This window comes from Lissotriton vulgaris, chromosome 1_1 (assembly GCF_964263255.1).
Source record: "Lissotriton vulgaris chromosome 1_1, aLisVul1.2, whole genome shotgun sequence".
Classification (NCBI taxonomy): Eukaryota; Metazoa; Chordata; class Amphibia; order Caudata; family Salamandridae; genus Lissotriton; species Lissotriton vulgaris.
In genome coordinates, this window is record NC_141685.1 from 478,429,115 (window position 1) to 478,449,247 (window position 20,133).

Here is a 20,133-nt window from a genome sequence, read left to right on the forward strand (position 1 = left end):
TGCATAAGTTGGGGGACAAGGTACCTTCTCTGTCTATAAACTATTTCCCCTAGGACCCTCCAAATACTCTGTATATTTTTGGTATAAATTAGACACCACTTCCTGCAGCCGGTGTCGGATATTTTGGTTCGTGACCGCCAGTGTTCCTGTCGTCCCTGAGGTTTGGAGCGAGTTTGTCTAAAGTTGAACCGCTTTGTTTCCCTGTTTTGTCCTCCGTTGGAGAGCCTTTTTTCACCGGCTATTGCGGAGGACGGACTTTCTTGTGCAGTTTTTACAGTTTTGCGTGTCTCCGTTGGCGAGCCTCTTTGCATCGGCTCTTGCGGAGGACACGTTTGCTCAACTCCAGTTAGGGGTGTTTATTCCGATTCCGTTTCCTCCGTTGGCGAGCCTTTTTGCAACGGCTATTGCGGAGGAAACATTTGTTTGTTTTGCGTTATCTACCGAGGGAAATCCTCCGTTGGAAAGCCTTCTTGCATCGGCTATTGCGGAGGATTCCCATCAATAGGTCCCAGGCTGGGACGAAGAGTTTTGTTTGCTTGCACCTGAACGCACGACTATTCAGGTAACCCTTGTTCTCATTTCTTTTGGGTGACGTAACCCTTGTTTAGTTTGCAGGGAGATACTGTGTACTTTCTTTATTTTTGGAACTCTGTCTACGTTTCTTCAGGACTCTGATGGAAAGATATCAGGGGGAAGACAGACACAGGCTGAATTTACGTGTTCTCAGTGGAAGAGAAATATCTCCTGAGTTAGTGCTGTTTGCTTTCCAGTTACAGGTATAAGACAGTATATCCTGCTTGATAGCCATAGTAATAAGAAAACATTCATGAGAATTGATACCAATCAATTATTTTTGTTTTCTGTCTTCACAGCTCTCCCTCCCTGCAGTCCCCTTCCTTTCCTTCCTGTTTTTTGCCCTCACCTGATCCTTCTCTAGCCCACGGCTATAATAGCATTCGGGGCTTGGATAGATCTGGAGGTGGCCTATTTATACCACAAGCTAATCCTGAGGACGGAGAGGATAACAGAATATCCGACCCAAGAATTGTAATCCTCCCGATCAGTTGAAAGGTTATGGCTACTCTGGACGAGGTGATGGCTGCTTTAGTCGTGGTGCAATCTGAGTTGATAGCATCCAGACAAGAAAGCACTGAATTAAGGAACCGGTTAGATAACATCCAGAAAAAAACCCTTTTAGTGCTGGGGCTTCAGGGTCTGGTACGGCCGGTTCAGTAGTGGTGGAAATCCCCCCTAGCATTCCGTTAGCACATCCAGAACGATTTAACGGAGACGCTGGGTCAGTGCAAGTATTTTTGACGCAAGCAATGATGCATTTTTCTTGCAAACCCCGATCATTTCCCACCAACCAGTCAAAGGTTGCGTTCGTCATTTCGTATTTAGTGGGGGACGCGGCTCAATGGACAGTTCCGATAGTCAAGAGAAATGACCCATTGTTACATGATTGGGACGCGTTCCAAGCTGAGTTCACGAAAGTGTTCGATAGAAGAGCAGATACGTATACGGCGGATAAAGAGCTGTTAGGCTTGCGTCAAGGGAATCAAGATATTGTGACTTATCTGAACCATTTCAGATGACTAGTCGCTGAAACTAAATGGCCAGAAGCCAAACAAGCATCAATCTTTCATCAGGGTTTAACTGAGGAAATGCAAGACATCATAGCTCAAATAGACCCCCAACCAGTGTCATGTGAGGATTTGATCAATTTGGTATTACGATTGGATCATAGGATGAAGAATCGTAAAGGCGGTAGCGGAGCTAAGAACAGAACTATTCCCTCTTCTGTACCGGTGAAGACCCCTGACAGTTCGGTATCTCACAACCCTGAACCCATGGAAATTGGAGCTGTCCGTGCGGCCTTAACCGCTACCGAAAAGGAACAGAGGCGCAAATTTGGTCTTTGTCTTTATTGCGGCAAAAAGGGCCATTTTGTTAGAGAGTGCATTGTCAAACCCAAGTTTTCCAAATTCCGCTTGAATAGGGGTGTTTCAACGGCCACAGAGAAAACGGCGGAAAACTGAGGGGCTCTGGGGATGATGAGGGGGTTCCCTGGAGTAATGTTAGTATCCCTTCTATGTTGAGTACGGTAGTGGGAGCGCAACATTTATTCATCAAAATAATATTGATGATTGGCATGATGGAGGTGCATACATAAGCTATGGTGGATTCAGGGGCCACTGGCTTTTTTATGGACATGAAGGAAGCGGAAAGAATAGGCATTCCTCTGATCCCTAAAGAAGATGGTACAGATGTGTTTGCAGTTGATGGCAGGAAACTGAATACAGGGCCCATCAGTTATCAGACGGCCCTGACAGAGATGAGGTTTGGGTATCACAGAGAAAGAGTTTCTTTCAGCATAATCAAGGCACCACAGTATGGGGTAATCCTAGGCATTCCTTGGCTGAAAAGACACAACTCTGACATCAATTGGGAAACGGACACCATAGTGATGAATTCCAAACATTGCGAGGAGCATTGTTTTAGATACGCACAGAGTCCTTCGTTTGCTTTGGCATGTGGGGATCGGATAGCCACGGCAGCAGAAAAGGCAGTAACTCTTCCAGAGGTATATCAGGACTATGAAGGGGTATTCGATGAAGTATTGGCCGAAGAGTTGCCTCCACTTAGGCCATACGATTGCCAGATTGAATTAATTCCTGGGGCAGTGATTCCCAAGGGTAGGCTGTATGCGTTGACAGAGCCAGAAAACGCTTACCTGAGAACATATCTAGACAAACTATTGGAATTGGGGTTCATACGCCCTTCAAGATCACCAGCGGCATCCCCTTTGTTTTTCATCTCCAAGGCCAATGGGGACTTAAGAGCCTGTGTAGACTTTCGAGCCCTCAACGCGGTAACGGTAAAAAACAGATACCCTCTGCCGTTAATTAACGTACTATTGGAACAGGTGAAAAAGGCCAAGGTATTCACCAAGTTAGACTTGAAAGGAGCCTATCATCTCGTGAGAATGAGAGCAGGGGATGAATGGAAAGCGGCCTTCCAGACCAGGTATGGGTTGTTCGAATACCTGGTCATGCCTTTCGGGCTATGTAATGCCCCTGCGGCGTTCCAGTTTTTCTTAAATGACGTATTGAGAGAAATACTTGATAGACACGTCATAGTGTACATAGATGATATACTCATCTATTCTGAGTCGGAGGACATGCACGTGCAGCATGTCAAATCTGTTCTGAGTGTTCTACAACAACACCATCTATACTGCAAACTGTCCAAATGTGACTTTCATGTCACCACCGTAGAATTTTTAGGGGTTATGCTCACCCCTCAGGGGCAGGAAATGGCGGAAAGAAAGATTCAAGCTGTTCGTGATTGGCCGATTCCTCGAAACATCAAGGATGTTCAATGTTTCCTAGGATTCGCCAATTTCTACAGGCGCTTTATCAACCAGTTCTCAAGAGTGGTGGCTCCCATAACCAGACTGCTGAAAAAAGACCAAAGGTTTGGGTGGGATGAGAAAGCCCAGGAAGCGTTTGTAACTCTAAAGGAAGCGTTTGTCACTGCTCCAATATTGACACATCCCAATTCTGATATCCCGTTTATAGTTGAGGCAGACGCTTCAGAGGTTGCTATAGGAGCTATTCTTTCACAAAGAAATAAGACCACAGGACAATTACATCCAGTGGCTTTTATGTCACGTAAACTCACTGGGGCAGAACTCAACTACTGCATTGCAGAAAAGGAACTCTTGGCTATCAAGAATGCGTTCACAGAATGAAGACATTTTCTTATGGGGGCCAAGCACGTGGTGACGGTCTATACCGATCACCGTAATCTCCAGTTTATGTCAGCGGCTAGACATCTCACCCCTAGACAGCTGAGGTGGATGCTTTTCTTTTCAGAGTTTCATTTCATTATTACTTTCAGGCCCGGAGCGGACAATCGAAAGGCGGATGCCTTGTCCCGTCAATCATCCACGAAGACGCCTGATACCGTGTTAGAAACCCCTATAGTGGACCCTGTCAAGGTGGTCTGTGGTATCCAGCCTGATGCCTTTTTGCAGGGCATACGGTATGGGATAAAGACAGACCCCTGGAAGAGATGGTTGCAGACACATCCTGAATGGCAATTACAACATGGCTTTCCGATTAATCAAGGGCGATTGTTGATTCCCACTGAATCCTTGCGGAAACAAATGTTCTCATGGTGTCACAATTCTCCCAGTGCTGGACACGTTGGAGGAGATAAGACTATGGATCTAATTCAGCGTAGATGTTGGTGGCCGACGATAAGAGACGATGTAAGGAGATGGGTGACTGAGTGTGATGTTTGTGCTCGCGCCAAGTCAGATCACCGTCATCCTGCAGGGCTTCTGCAGCCGATGCCTACCCCTTCTACTCCGTGGGAGGGTATTTCATTGGACTTTGTGGTAGGTCTACCCAGAGATCAGGGTTGTATGGCAGTATTGGTAGTCATTGACTATTTGACTAAAATGGGGCATTTCATTGCTTGTCCTCAGGTGCCTACGGCGGGTCAGTTGGCGCAGCTTCTCATTATCCATGTTGTGCGTCTGCATGGCTTACCAAATGTCATAGTGTCAGATAGGGGCTCTCAATTTACTGCAAGGTTTTGGAAGGTATGGTGCTCCTCTCTTCATATAGCAACAGCTTTGTCCACGAGCTTCCATCCACAGACTGATGGACAGACGGAGCGTCTCAACCAGACATTGAAACAATTCCTGCGATGCTATGTGTCCCAGGGTAAGAATAATTGGGTGGAGCATCTTTGGCTTGCGGAGGTGGCATACAACAATGCGACACATTCTGCCACGAGAGTATCACCTTTCTATAGTACTTACGGTCATCATCCCCGGTTTCTTCCATTTGTACAGCCCTACACTGAGGAGACGGTGCCTGAGGCTGCCAGGAGGGTTTCCCAACTCAAAATGGTATTGGAACGTGTTCAGGACTCCTTACGAACTTCCAAGGTGGCATACAAGAATACGGCCGACAAGAGACATCGTCCAGGTCCTTTGTATCAGGTGGGGGATTGGGTGTGGTTGTCCACCCGGAACTTCAGGTTCAGACGCTACAGTGTGTTTAACCCTCGCTTCATTGGTCCGTTCCGCGTTGTGAAACGCATCAACCAGGTGGCGGTGAAGTTGCTGTTACCGAGGCATCTGCGTGTACATCCCGTTTTTCATGTGTCCCTGCTCAAACCTGCAACTGCGGTGGTACGGCGCCTTCCTCCACCTCTGCTAGTCCCTGAAGGCCTGGAGTATGAGGTGGAGGGCATACTAGACTCAAGGTGGCGGGGACGTGGCCTTAGGTATCTGGTGGCTTGGAAAGGTTACGGTCCCGAAGAGAACTCGTGGGATCCAGCATCTGGTGTTCATGCTCCTCGCCTGGTGGCAACCTATCATCGCCAATTTCCTGAGCGCCCCGGTCCCCTTCGGCGCTCTAGGTGAGGGGGGATGTAGTGTCAGATTCTGTCGCGCCTCGCTGTAAACAAACGGGTACGGACGGGGTAAACACTACAAGTCCCAGAATGCTCAGCGGTTAGGAGGCGGGGTATAAATTAGACACCACTTCCTGCAGCCGGTGTCGGATATTTTGGTTCGTGACCACCAGTGTTCCTGTCGTCCCTGAGGTTTGGAGCGAGTTTGTCTAAAGTTGAACCGCTTTGTTTCCCTGTTTTGTCCTCCGTTAGAGACCCTTTTTTCACCGGCTATTGCGGAGGACGGACTTTCTTGTGCAGTGTTTACAGTTTTGGGTGTCTCCGTTGGCGAGCCTCTTTGCATCGGCTCTTGCGGAGGACACGTTTGCTCAACTCCAGTTAGGGGTGTTTATTCCGATTCCGTTTCCTCCGTTGGCGAGCCTTTTTGCAACGGCTATTGCGAAGGAAACATTTGTTTGTTTTGCGTTATCTACCGAGGGAAATCCTCCGTTGGAAAGCCTTCTTGCATCGGCTATTGCGGAGGATTCCCATCAATAGGTCCCAGGCTGGGACGAACAGTTTTGTTTGCTTGCACCTGAACGCACGACTATTCAGGTAACCCTTGTTCTCATTTCTTTTGGGTGACGTAACCCTTGTTTAGTTTGCATTGAGATACTGTGTACTTTCTTTATTTTTGGAACTCTGTCTACGTTTCTTCAGGACTCTGATGGAAAGATATCAGGGGGAAGACAGACACAGGCTGAATTTACGTGTTCTCAGTGGAAGAGAAGTATCTCCTGAGTTAGTGCTGTTTGCTTTCCAGTTACAGGTATAAGACAGTATATCCTGCTTGATAGCCATAGTAATAAGAAAACATTCATGAGAATTGATACCAATCAATTATTTTTGTTTTCTGTCTTCACAGCTCTCCCTCCCTGCAGTCCCCTTCCTTTCCTTCCTGTTTTTTGCCCTCACCTGATCCTTCTCTAGCCCACGGCTATAATAGCATTCGGGGCTTGGATAGATCTGGAGGTGGCCTATTTATACCACAAGCTGATCCTGAGGACGGAGAGGATAACAATCCCTCCCAGCAAGTGTGTGGAATTATTGCTGTCATTTAGTCACACCTCAATGAAAACCATTCAGCCTGGGGGAAGAGGGTTAGGGTTTGAAAATTGGATGGGAATGGGGTTTTTTGGGAAAGTTTTGTGGAGTGAGGAAAAAAAACACAGCATGGACAAACAGCAAATGAAGAAAAACAAATCTTTGGATACGAAGATATCCATAAATCTTTTAAGGGACATAAAGGAATTGCAAGCATGATGTTGTTTGCTAAATGGATGGTTCGGTTACTGAAAAGTAGTACTAACTACAACTTACTAAGTAGTACTAAACTATTAGACAGTACAGGGCTGCTGTAATTACGCAATTTCACTCAGAGAGAGCATGACTTAGTAGTACATTACATTAGTTTTAAAAATAGCAAAGAAAGTTATGAAATAGCTGTTGGGATGAATTTGAAGCAGAGTCGCACTCATAGAAGTTCACAACAATAAGGTATTTAAAAGATAAGGAGAAGTGAAGAGGATACTGTAACTGTATGTTGTTGTTGTCCTGTTCAATTTGGGAAGTTGCATGCATCCAGCCATTCCTCTTGTTCGCGGTAGTCCTCCATTGATTCCATATGATGTTCCGTCAATCAATCTTGGTGACCAGACATACTGTCCACTGCTTGCCTGGCGGATGCGGAATTGCGGATTGATGTTGTTCCCATGGCACAAGGTAAAAGCCGGCCTGTAATTGTTAATGGAAAAACAGGAAGGGATATTAAAACAGCACTGAGAAAAAATATAAGGTACGGTGTGTAGTGCAAAAATAACAGTTTCAGAGGTGACAGTATTACATACAGGCATAATTTCTAAAGTGCGTACTCTGAGTCTCCTTTTCAAGGATAGTAATTGCACACAGCAGGCCAGGGCCATGCAGACGGTCAAGGCAGGCACCACTAAGGGAACCGACCTGATGATGTAGCATACCTCTTTGACACAGACAGACAGAGCATATCTAATTTTATGCAGCAAGCCACATAGCCACGATTTTACATGAACTGCTGTCTTGTCTCTGGCATACACTACACTGGCTCGACCACTCCCAGACCATGACTAGACAGACATGTAGGTCTGCTGTGGTTGTTGTTGACTTGTTTACCTGTTGTTTGCCACTCATGAAACGGCCATATTTCTTCTGTAAACCGACAATGATGATGATCCATCCATCCCAGTGAGTGACTGTGTAAAGAATAAAGATAATATGTAACTTTAATCATCAAGACTCATCATCATCATGGTATGTTATTGGCAAACTCAATGTTGTCTACACACTGAGTCCAAGGACATTTTCCATATTGAAACATGCAATGTAGTTGCTGGCCCCTGCAATTTGTATTAAACAAGGTAACAGAGTACACTTGAGTTACATTTAGTGTGTAAAAGAATAAATACTAATAACAGAACAAAAAGATAGGATTCACTTCTTGCACAACAAACATACAACAATTGCTTTCATCAGAGCCAGACAGCCAGTGTTGTCCACCACTGCATGCCATCTCATCATTCATTACCTGTTCCACTTGTCATCATCTTATTCTTAAGTGAAGGGCCACAGGGCAGCCTCTTGAGTCAATTCCAGAAGGTGCAGTCAGCATAGTGAGTCATTTCAGTCCCACTTCTTTTGAGGGGACTTGTGTACGGACTGAAGCAACAGTTTCTAGATTCTGCGTAATCCGGCCATCTGCCTTGAGGGAAATGGATAGGGGAAGTCTGGAGGAGGAGGATAGAGGAGCATGACTGAGTTGTGAACTTCAGGAATGCAGACAGTGGCACTTTCAATATGGAAAATAAGACAAAGACTGTGCTGCTGATGGGTTTGTTGTGATTAAACTTTTGTTGTGCTAAAAGTTGCAAATCAAAGAAAGACACACAGAAATAAAAGTCAAAAATGACGGAAGAAAACAAAAAGTAAGTTTTTCAAGCCTAGTTGTCAGGGAAGTAGAGCTCGTCCTCAAACTCTGTGAATTGAACATGGAGTAGGTCAGCTAACAGAGAAGAGCTTCCGTCACCTAAGTCGGTGTCCTCTTCTTCCTGCGTGGATTCACGTATTTTGTAATCTGGTGGTATGAAGTGCTGATTCATTTTGATTATTGTTAACCTCTCCACATCTTTGGGTAAGAGGCGGGACCTTTTTGAAGTGACAATGGCACCAGAAGCACTGAAAACTCGTTCCGAAGACACGCTTGTGAATAGGCAAGACAAATAATTTATAGCAAGCCTGCTGAGCAGTGGCCAGTGAGGCCTTTTCCCATACCAATACACCAATGGGTCACGATCAATGTAGACCTCTGTTGGGTCATCCAGATAGGCCTGCACCATCCACTCAAGGGCCTCCCTGGGTGGTGCTCCACTTTGTGTCTCATGTGTTGCCTTTGCATGAACACTGGAGCGAGCAAACCCTTGCTGAGTTATCCAATCTGCTTCCGACAATATTATGGTTGGGCCTGGTGCAGGTAATGATGACGAGGATACTGTTGCTGCTGTCAGTAACGGCTGTGAGGTAAAGTGACTGCCTTCAGCCACAGAAGTGGACCTTGATGCCGGATGGCCTGCTGCTCCAGTAGTACTTGTGGTGTTTCCTTCAATTTCCTGACGCTCTTTTTCGAACCGAGTGGCTGACACAGCTAGCCAATGTTTGTACTTTGAAACATCTTCTTCATCAAAAGGAATGAATACTTTGCTGGTCAGTGCCTTTTTGTACCGTGGATCCAGAATAGTGGCACAAATGTAATGTTGTTTTGACTTTATTTTTTTAAGCCTTTCATTGACAAGTAGGCGGCTTAATAAGCTCTCCGCCAACCGAAATGCATCTTGTTTGTGAACATCAGCTCGGAACGTTGAAGACACCGCCTTCAGTTGTTGCTCTAGCATGAACAACAATGGGATAGTGTTGTAACTGTATTATAGAAGTGGTATCTTCAATTCACCCCCTTCCCCTTGGCCCCAGTTGGTATTCCCCAAGCGAAGCTGTCATCTCATTTCGGAATTCCTACAGATAGCTTTGCCCAAACTACAGTCCTCCCTGCTGACTTCACGGGTGAAGACCTCAAAAGGATGAAGCATGTCTGTCATTCTTTTAACTAGGTCCCATTCCGCCGGCTCAAGCTTCATGTCTTCCCTAGCAGCAGACCGTATGTTAATGCTATTGACTTACTCATTGATTACCAAGTACTGCTCAAAGAGACGTTCAAGCAGGTAGAAGGTTGAGTTCCAACGTGTTGCCACCTCCTGGATGAGTCCTTTGACTGGCTACGTTGAATGATCCTCATCTCCTTCCGGGCCTTAAAAGAATGGCTGAAATGTGTGCAGATTCTTCGGCAGGTGGTCAGTAGCCTGCTGACTGTGTTTTCTCTTGTCAAGAAATCTTGAACAATAATGTTAATGCAGTGCGCCAAACACGGCACTCTGAAGTAGCCACCATCATGCATGGCCTTAACTATAATACTGCCATTATCTGTGGAAACATAACCAATCATACGACTTCTTGGCACCAGCCATTTAGACACCTTACTCTTAAACTCATCCAAAATGTTTAATGCAGTATGAGATATCTCCATGGCAAACATGGCTACTGCTGCATGTTTCCGACTCGCTTGAAAATTTGTGGCAGGGTCAACACCTGTAGAAATCTTTTCTCTAACCCCTGCAAAAGAGACCCAGTGTGCAGTGATGCACATGTAATCCACAGCTTGGCAAGTGGTCCACATGTCTGTTGTCAGGTGGATAGTGTGAACAGCACTCTTCTGCAAAGCTGACCAAATCACTTCCTGCACATCTTCATGTAGTGCTGGAACTGCAACTATGGCAAAATAGGACCGGCTAGGAACCTTCCATTTAGGGCACACTGTTGCCACAAATTCTAGATAATCCACGCCGTCCACGAAAGAAAAATGTAGAAAGTCCAGCACTAGCATTTTAGCCAGCTTTGCGTTATACAGACGTGCCGTTGGGTGGCTGCGTTCAAATGGCGCCTCTGACCAAATCATGCTTTTAGTGGTGGTCTGGACTGTTTTACGTGATGATGATGATGATGATGCAGACTTCTTCAAGCCAGTTAGGCTCATTGATGTACTTTTTCGCTTTGGTGTCTCTCCCAGACTCTTCTTTTTGCTGGGGTAGAGGGTGTGGGTGCTACCACAGTAGTGCTGCTGCCAGGGGTACTGGGTGTACCAGAAAGAATGTCTGTCGCTTCTTCACTTCCCCCTGCACGATCAGCCCCTCGCCATCATCAGATGAAATATGAATGGATACATTTGGATTTGTTGTACTTTTGGCTTCCCGGATCTTCCTTAGGTGTGCCTCCCAAATGATAGTGTGGTGTTTTTGGAGATGACCTCTCTGACCTCCGGTAGCATAGTTGGCACCAAGCTTACCCCGACTAACTACAGTTTTACAAATCGAACAAATGACCATGTTTTCCACCTTTTTGCTAACACTAAAGAAGTCTCAAACTGGGGAGTGGAGATGTCTGCTGGTGGTGGAGGTGCTACTTTCAGTTTCAATGCCAGATGAAGTGGAGGATGGGCGTGGCTGAATTTGACTCTGTTGTGCACTTACAGCACCACTACTTGAGGTAAAGTAGGTCGTGCTGGACGGAGGTCCCTGCCGGCCCTTCTGACAAGAAAATATGTAAGCTGTAGGTCGTGTTGTTGGTGTAGTAGTTAACTGCGTTGGTGGTGGTACCAGTGCCACGCCACCCACATCCCGCTCAGCAGCAATTCGGGATAGGGTAAAAATGTCTGTCTGCTGCATGCCCGCTAGGGCTGGAGTGACGACTGTGACGACTTGGTCGTCGTCAGGCTGTTCATCAGCAGCAGAATACACCACTTCTTGTTCGTCGTCATCACCCATAAGTGGAAGCCTTGCGGGAACCAGGCCCCAACAACAACACCCCAAGAAGTCTAAAAACACACAAAAATCACCACAATCCAATGCCATCCATGCCCTAAATGAAGTTTAAATTCAAGACACCCACAGTTTGACTTGGTCCATGCACCACTGAGTACCCCTGGGCATATTGGATGAAAGCAAGGCAAACTGGGTGCAGGCCTGAGGACACTGCTTGGCTTCAAAATGGCCCCTTGACCCCCAGCCACATAGTCAGGCCCTGCCTGGACCAGGCCTCAAAAAGGCCCCCACCCACATGGCCAGGCCCCAAACAACAACGCCCCAAGAAGTCGAAAAATACACAAAAATCACCACAATCCAATGCCATCCATGCCCTAAATAATGTTTAAATTCAGGACACCCCACAGAAAGACTTGGTCCATGCACCAATGAGGACCCCTGGGCATAATGGATGAAAGCAAGGCAAACTGGGTACATGCCTGAGCACACTGCCTATCTTCAAAATGGCCTCTTGACCCCCAGCCACATGACCAGGCTCTGCCTGGGCCAGGCCTCAATATGGCCCCCACCCACATGGCCAGGCCCCAACACCCCTTGAAGTTGAAAAACACACAAAAATCACCACAATCCAATACCATCCATGCCCTCAATGATGTTTAAATTCAAGACACTCCGCAGAAAGACTTGGTCCATGCACCACTGAGTACCCCTGGGCATAATGGATGAAAGCAAGGCAAACTGGGTGCAGGCCTTAGCACACTGCCTGGCTTCAAAATGGCCCCTTGACCCCCAGTCACATGGCCAGGCCCTGCCTGGACCAGGACTCAAAATGGCCCCCACCCACATGGCCAGGCCCCAACAAAGCCCCAAAAAGTCGAAAAACACACAAAAATCATCACAATCCAATGCCATCCATGCCCTCAATGATGTTTAAATTCAAGACACCACACAGAAAGACTTAGTCCATGCACCACTCACTACCCCTGGGCCTACTGGCTAGTGTGGCTTTACAGGCACCGCAAAATAAAAAAAAATCCACATATAAGTTATAGCAGTGAGCTAAAATTCCGTGACAGAAATGAGATTTAAGTTCAACAACACTCGCAGAAACAGTTGTATCATGCACCCATGACTAACCCTGGGCCTACTGGATACTGTGGCTACCCACAATATATTTTTTTTAAAGTTGTGAAAAAGTTTTAAAATTGTAGTTGCAGCAACTGCAATGCCCCAAACAAACAACACTAACTTACTTGTAAAATCTCGAATCCAAAAGTGATCCAAAGTCCAAAAAGTCCTCTAAAACAAATATCCAGCGTGCAACCACAAAGAGTAATCCTTCCAGCTCCAGATCCAAATAAAAAGTGACCAGGACATGGACAAAGCACTGGGAGGAGCCTGCTGGACAGGAACAGGAAGTTGAATACTCTGGGGCACTTCCTTCCTCCCAACCCCCCCAAATATGGACTCCTTGCACAAAAAAGTGCAGCCAAATGTCCATCTGAGGAGTTATTCTTTTCAAAATCATCATTTTCGGAAGGTTTATGCTGCCTGCGGTGGATTTCTTGTGCAGAATTGCAATTTTTGCAAGTTCGGGAAAGGGAGCTGTTCAAATCTCCCGCCGGAAGTCAGCTGCGCGCCACATCTACGTGTTCGCAATTGTTTACTCGCGCGATACGTGATCGCGGGCCCTTATGACATACTCACGTTGTCAAACTCTCGCTGTGCAAGATGGCGGGCCGCGATGACGTACTCGCGGTCGAAAAACTCTTTCGCTATCACTCAGCAAGATCCAAAATGGCGCAGCACACACAAACCAGGAGAAAAACAACTCAGGGAACCCAAAATCACGGTAAGTCAACGCCGCTTGCAAATTGCGGATTTTTGGGCAAATTCGCGCGATTCGCAAACCGCGAATTTTCCAAAAATCGGTAAATTCCGTGAACGGAACGGATTTTCAGCCCATACTTAATTCAAATCCAAAAACCACAGTTGATGGACAGAATGCAGACCAATGTCATACATTCACGCCAGTACAGAGATCTGGGCCTAAATCCATCTTTTTTTTGCACTCCACACCACCCCAGTTCAGACATGGCCATACGCAAATCAGCCTTGATCCTGGCTGAAGACGGCTGATAGCCAGAAACCGGTCCTAGGATGCTTGATTCTGATCCAGGAAAGACATGGCTTGGCAGTTCGGGCTGTACTGTTCCCATGAGGCACAGGGTCAAGGCTGATTTGCATATGGCCATGTCTAAACTGGGGTGGTGTTGAGTGCAAAAAAATGATGGATTTAGGCCCAGATCTCTGTACTGGGGTGAATGTATGACATTGTTCTGCATTCTGTCCATCAACTATTGTTTTTGCATACTTAATTCAAAGCCTCTGGAGTGAGAAAAATTGGCAGTCACAAAAGTTCACAATACACTCGCCTCCCCATCTGCCCTCCACCTGCTTGCTCCAGGAAGCGTGAAGCAAGCATGCAAAAATATTTAAAATGACTAAACTACCCACAGCTCCAACGTGAGTACTCCTAGAAGGAGACAAGAAGACAGGGGCAACAAATCATAGGTTGTAAACTGACATGGGCTGACTCATCACTGCTGAACGGGCTAGTGTTCTGGGGTGGGCGGTGCCCCCAAACAGTACAACACCAAGTACGCACCAAAGCCAAGTAAACAGCTTGCATACACCTACAGAAATGGAACTGACGCACTGGCTTCCAATGGGTCCATGCTGGTGGCCGATGGGCTTTCACCCAGGCAGTGGAGCCCTCGTGTTTACACCGCAGACTGAAACCCCGAGGCCTACTACTCTATGGGAGCTCTCCGCCGCCCTCACGTGGAGCAGCGGGATTAACAAATAGGATTTCTCTCAAACAACAAAAGAGTGACAACTAATGTAAAAGAATTGACATAATAACCAAGGGTGGAGCAAGTCTGCGGGAAAAAAACCTCTGTTTTATAAAAGAACCCTCACTCACCAACGTAGTTGGTGACATACTTCATCATTGGGTTCCCACCAGGGAGACCGAGTGCCTCCCTGGTGTGTTACGATGCCTGAAATACAGCGGAGCGGGATTTTTGTTGGACAGTGTGTCAGTGAAAAGGGTGGTGCAAATTTAAAAGATGGCAAGCTATCCCCAGAAATAATTTTAATAACAGGGCAGCCTACAATCAATAAAATCAAGTGAGGCGGACAAGTGCTGGCTTTTAGAGAGAGCCAACCATAGCCTAGGTTTAAAGTGAATATGTGGTCGAAATGTTTCTGCTTGTAAATGCTAATTCAGCTAAGCTTTCATCAGGACCAAGACCTCCCTGGCGTACCCTAACCTGAGGAGTGTGTGTGTGCTGTAAAACTCACGGTTTTACCAAACGAGAGCTCCTGGGATTTCCAAGGGCCTATTGTGAAGAGTGCAATGGCTTGATGCCATGGGTTCCGCGGTGGAGGTTTCTTTGCTATGTAGAGTGCATTTTACAGAGCAATCTCTCTCTTTGACCTGCATTACGGTCGTCCGCAGCCCGAATGTTGGTCTTGATGAAAGCTTAGCTGAATTACCATTTACAAGCAAAAACAGGCTGCCCTGGTATTAAAAATATTTCTGGGGATAGCTTGCCATCTTTTAAATTTGCACCACCCTTTTCACTGACACAGTGTCCAACAAAAATCCCGCTCCGCTGTAGTTCCGGTGTCGTAACACACCAGGGAGGCACTCGGTCTCCCTGGTGAGAACCCAATGATGAAGCATGTCACCAACTAGGTTGGTGAGTGAGGGTTTTTTTTTTAAAACAGAGGTTTTTTTCCGGCAAACTTGCCCCACCCTTGGTTATTATGTTAATTATTTTACATTAGTTGTCACTCTTTTGTTGATTGAGAGTATTTATCAGGGGAAGAAGAGTGATTTCCTCTCCCTTTCTCTCTTGTTGTTTGTTACTTAAAAATAGGATTGACAATAACACCATGGGCTACCACCTCAGTGAACTGCATATTACAAAAAAACAAACATGAGGGACGTGAAGAGAGGCCTTCACAGGTCACCAGGCAGGGCCCGGATGTGAAGCGCAAGGCAGCAGTTGTGGCGCAGCAGAGCCCCCTGCCTTAGGTCATTCTAGGAAACACAACTGTTTTTTTCTTGGCACCTAACATCCCAACCATATTTTTACACGTAGGCTACTTTGTTTCAACTAATAGTTCACTGTCCCAGTCCGTACAGACTACGGCAACACAGCAGGTGACGAAATGCATGCACACACGACCATTAGCACGAAAAATGGAAGGGGCGCTCTCCAGACTAAATCTATATTCTCAAAATGTCCTTTCATATCTTGAAGTGGAGCACGCAGAAGGGCATTGTTTGGTTACATATGGGAGCTTACGATGTTAAATAGGGCCTCAGACCACAGCGTGGGGGCCCCGAGGATAGCCAGCGTGCCCCTTCCAAGTCACACCCAGCCATTTGCTCAAAGGAGGCCGCAGACAGCGTCCGGCACTCATGTTCACAACTGAGTAGCGTCTGCTAGTGCATGTACACGCATGCGAGAGAAACAAACAGCACATGTGCTGCAATGAATAATGAGTGCTAATTCACCCACCAATCGCACAACAAACAAGCATTTAAAATGCAATTGGACTCGTATACATGCAAGACATATTGCATTTTAAACGGATGTACGTGCATTCACAAAGAAACGAACCGGAGTGGGTGTAGGGGTGGTGGTAGTCTGGGAAGTCACAGACTGCGGGAAGGAATCGGGGAGGCAGGGGAACTAAACAGTTTTAAAAGTAAATGGGCAGATAGTCGTGGAAGGACAACAATGACGACATGGCTTTCAGGAGGCAGGGTTAAGTTGCCCAAAACTAATCAGATTGCTCCATTTAGAATTTCAGCCAATGAAAAAGATAGGTTGAAAGTGGGCGGAGCTTCCCTCTCTATACTGTATACAGCATCTCTCGACGAGACAGCGCATGTGCTGCCTAGGCGAGACCTAAAGAGAAGGTCAAATTATGTTCACAGCTCTATCTTGAGACATTTTGTACCTGGCATGGGTGAGTATGATGGTCGTCATGTGCATGAAGCCTTCCAATCCTCTAATCACACAGAGCATGGGCGGAGAGCACATCGCAACGCTCCTGCCTATTTTTACTTGATCGTCACTTGACATATGTCTCTTACCCTGGGTATTCATTACTGATGCATGCATATAATAACGAGTCACCTCTGACTGTGCCAGATGATGGTGACAAACTGCTTGTGGGAATTTTTATTTTACACTGGCCACAATTGCGTGCAGGCTTCTGCCACACATACATATGCTTAATCACGATTACTAAGGCATGTTATGCCTTGCATGCTATGTAATCAATATGGAATGTGAACCCCATGACAGAATTCTACCTTAGCGGATGCTCATATACTTGACATGTTTTACATATCTGTTTTGTACCTTGCATGTCTCATTTTTGTATCTCCATCAGAATGATATTAAGGAATACAACATTTACGTTCCTTCCAGCGCTAAGACGCACTTGACCTTATTGTAGGTAGGGTGGGATTATAATGATTCCCACAGTTCTTTTCCCTTTTCACTGTCCTGATGAAGCGCACTGAGGTCCACTAGGCACCCGCCCGATGCACGAAACTTGTTGACCAAATTGCACATTTTTATCACTTCCACGGATTGAGAACAGCGGGAACATACTTGTCCCTCTGCAACATTTCCTTTAAGGAGAGGCTCCTATCCTTAGCTTTTTAACCTTACCTTCCGGACCCTCGAATTAAAATAATTTTCAGGTACTGTAAGGTAATTTTATCCCCTCACACACACTTTTTAACAGGCCCACACACCTGCATGCACAACTGCAGCATCTTTTTCAAAAGATCTCCGACAGAGAGCCCTCTCGTTGGGCACATGGGGAACAGCAGCACCACCCCCACGAGGAGCAAAGCCTGATGATGAAGCACTAATTCCAAAAGGAGGAATTCCCCCACCTTCAACTAGACCCAACCTAACCTTTTTTTAGAGACCACATTGACACGGGCTCTCAACCATAATAGGGAGACCACTGCATTTTTTTTTACAGGAACAGTTACCTTATTTATTTATTTTTATTTTTACCATTTGTACAGCGCACTGTAACCCTGCGGGCATCCTGGCGCTAAGACATGAGAAGAGAACTGGAAAAATGGTCAGCTGATCTAAATTAGAGCAGCTGATATAGAAAATCACTAAATCAGGAATCAGCTTTAGGGAAGAGCCACGTCTTAACTCTCTTAAGGAATAGCATTAAATTCTGAGTGCTCCTAATTTCCAAGGGGAGGCGGTTCCAGAGTCGGGCAGCTGCCACACTAAAAGCTCTTCCCCCCAGACTTGCTCTCTTTATCCTGGGAATCCTGGTGAGGCTGGCAGAAGAAGGGCGAAGGTTACGTATAGGTTCGCACCCTTGGAATCTGTCTTGGAGCAGCTTCGGCCCTTGCCCATGAAGTGCTTTAAATGCTACACATACGGATTTAAACAGAATCCTTTGAGTCACTGGGACCAATGCAGCTCTGCTAGTGCTTGTGGTGTCGTAGAGCAGCGTGCTCGAGTCAGTGCAAGTTTAGCTGCTGCCGCCTGGATACTCTGAAGTCTAGCAATCAGATATCCCGGGGATTCTAAAAGCAGGGCATTACAGTAATCCAGACGGCTCAATATGATGCTCCTGACTACTGTGATTCTTGCCGGTACTGGCAGCAAACGTAGCACTTTCTGAAGTCCTCAGATGAGAGTATAACAACCTCCCACCAATTTGTTAACATGGGAATTCAGTTTCTCATTAAAACTGACCCCCAGATTGCAAATTGTGCTCATTGTTGTCGGCGAGCCATCTGTAGTTATTGGCCAGAAATCAGTTGGCAATCTTCGGGAGATCCTCCCCACCTTACAGTGTAAAATCTCTGTTTTATCGCTATTAAATTGAAGCAAGTTGCCCTTCAGCCATTTCGCCATTTCAAACATACAGGCATGAAAGCTTTCCAATGAATCCGCTTGGTCGCCATCCAGGGACACCATAAGCTGGGTATCATCAGCATAGTTGATCACACTTATGTTATGCGTTTTAATAATCCCCAGCAGGGGTCGCATATACACATTAAACAGAATAGGGCTGATTGAAGACCCCTGTGGTACCCCATATTAAATTTTTACAATCTCTGATTGATATGGGGGGAGCGCTACTGCTTGCCATCTATCAGATAGATAGGAGCGCATCCATCTCAATGCCACACCTGTCACTCCTAGGAATTCCAGCCTTGAAAGAAGAATATCATGGTTGGCCGTGTTGAATGCGTTGGACAGGTCTAGCAATGTTTGAGTTGCCGATTGACCCCTCTCCGCCCCTATTCGAAGATTGTCTAAGACGGTCACCAAGGTTGTCTCCGTTCCGTGACCAGGTCTGAACCCAAATTGCTCCTCTTCCAGTTTGTTGTTTGTCTCCAGGAAGAGGGACAACGCCCTACTAACCAAACATTCCACGATCTTAGCCAGGTAAGGTAAGAGGGAGATTGGTCTATAATTCTTGTAGCAGCCTGCGTCCAGTGGTATACACATGACCAAGAATCGCCTGCCAAAAATAGAAATGCCCATATAGCTAATCTGAAAAACAAGGGCAATGTAAATTGAGAAATTCAGCCTAGGAAAATGATCTAGAGCAATGAATAAATATTTAAAGTCAAGTATTCATAGCATTTGTTTCCATGGACATTAATGATTGTTGATCCAAGAAAGTACGTAGATCTTCTGGTCGTTGAAAGGATTTTGAAATGCCATCTTTTCAGACTCTCATAGTAGAAGGATCGAAAAGACCATATTTGAAGCCTAAGGAGCATAGCAGTGGTCTCAATTCAGTAAATTATTTACATATTTGAACAGTTTTTTTGGTAAAGTCTTGGTGTATGTAGATCTTATTTCTAATTACCATTAAAGATGGAATTTCTCTAGCTGCTTTCCTAATCATCACCAAATGGTAATGGTGTAAAACTTTGAATATCATTTGCTGTGGTTTGCTATGATGAGGGTTTCAGTGTGACGGAATTCTGTGAACTTTGTCTATTTCGAATTTCTCAGAGAATTGCAGCTTTAATGGACCTGGCAGCAATTTCTCTCAATATTGCCTACAATCATTTCCTTCCACGTCTTCTGGCAGATTAAAAATGGGTAGGTTATATTGACGGTTACGGTTTTCTAAATTCAACAATAGCTGACTCATTAATAAAACTGTTGCCACCATTAGTGTAAATCTATCAATTTTAGCTTTATTATCTTGGATTTTAATTTAATTATCCGAAATTTTCATTGAAGGATGCAAGAGAGAAACCACAAAAGGTGCCAACTGACTTCATTATCCGACTCGCAGAGTTCGCTTTGAAACGTAACTATTTCAATTTTGACAGAGACTTTTACTTCCAAGTAGGGGGCATAGCAATGGGCTGTCCATTCGCTCCTGAATTGGCAGTACTGTATACGTCTACCTATGATGAGAAATGTATCTACGAAAATACCCTTTCAGCCCATGGATTAAAAATTGGAATCGTTACATCGACGATGTTTTTTTCGTGTGGACAGGCCCAGAAGATGAATTAATAAATTTCCATGGATGGTTGAATAATAGAACTCAAGAAATCAAATTCAGCCTCAATCACTCAAGGAGTAAAATGCCTTTTCTTGATGTTGAAATGTATCCATCAGAAGAAGGGGGTCTAATTACTACCCTTTTTAAAAAAGAA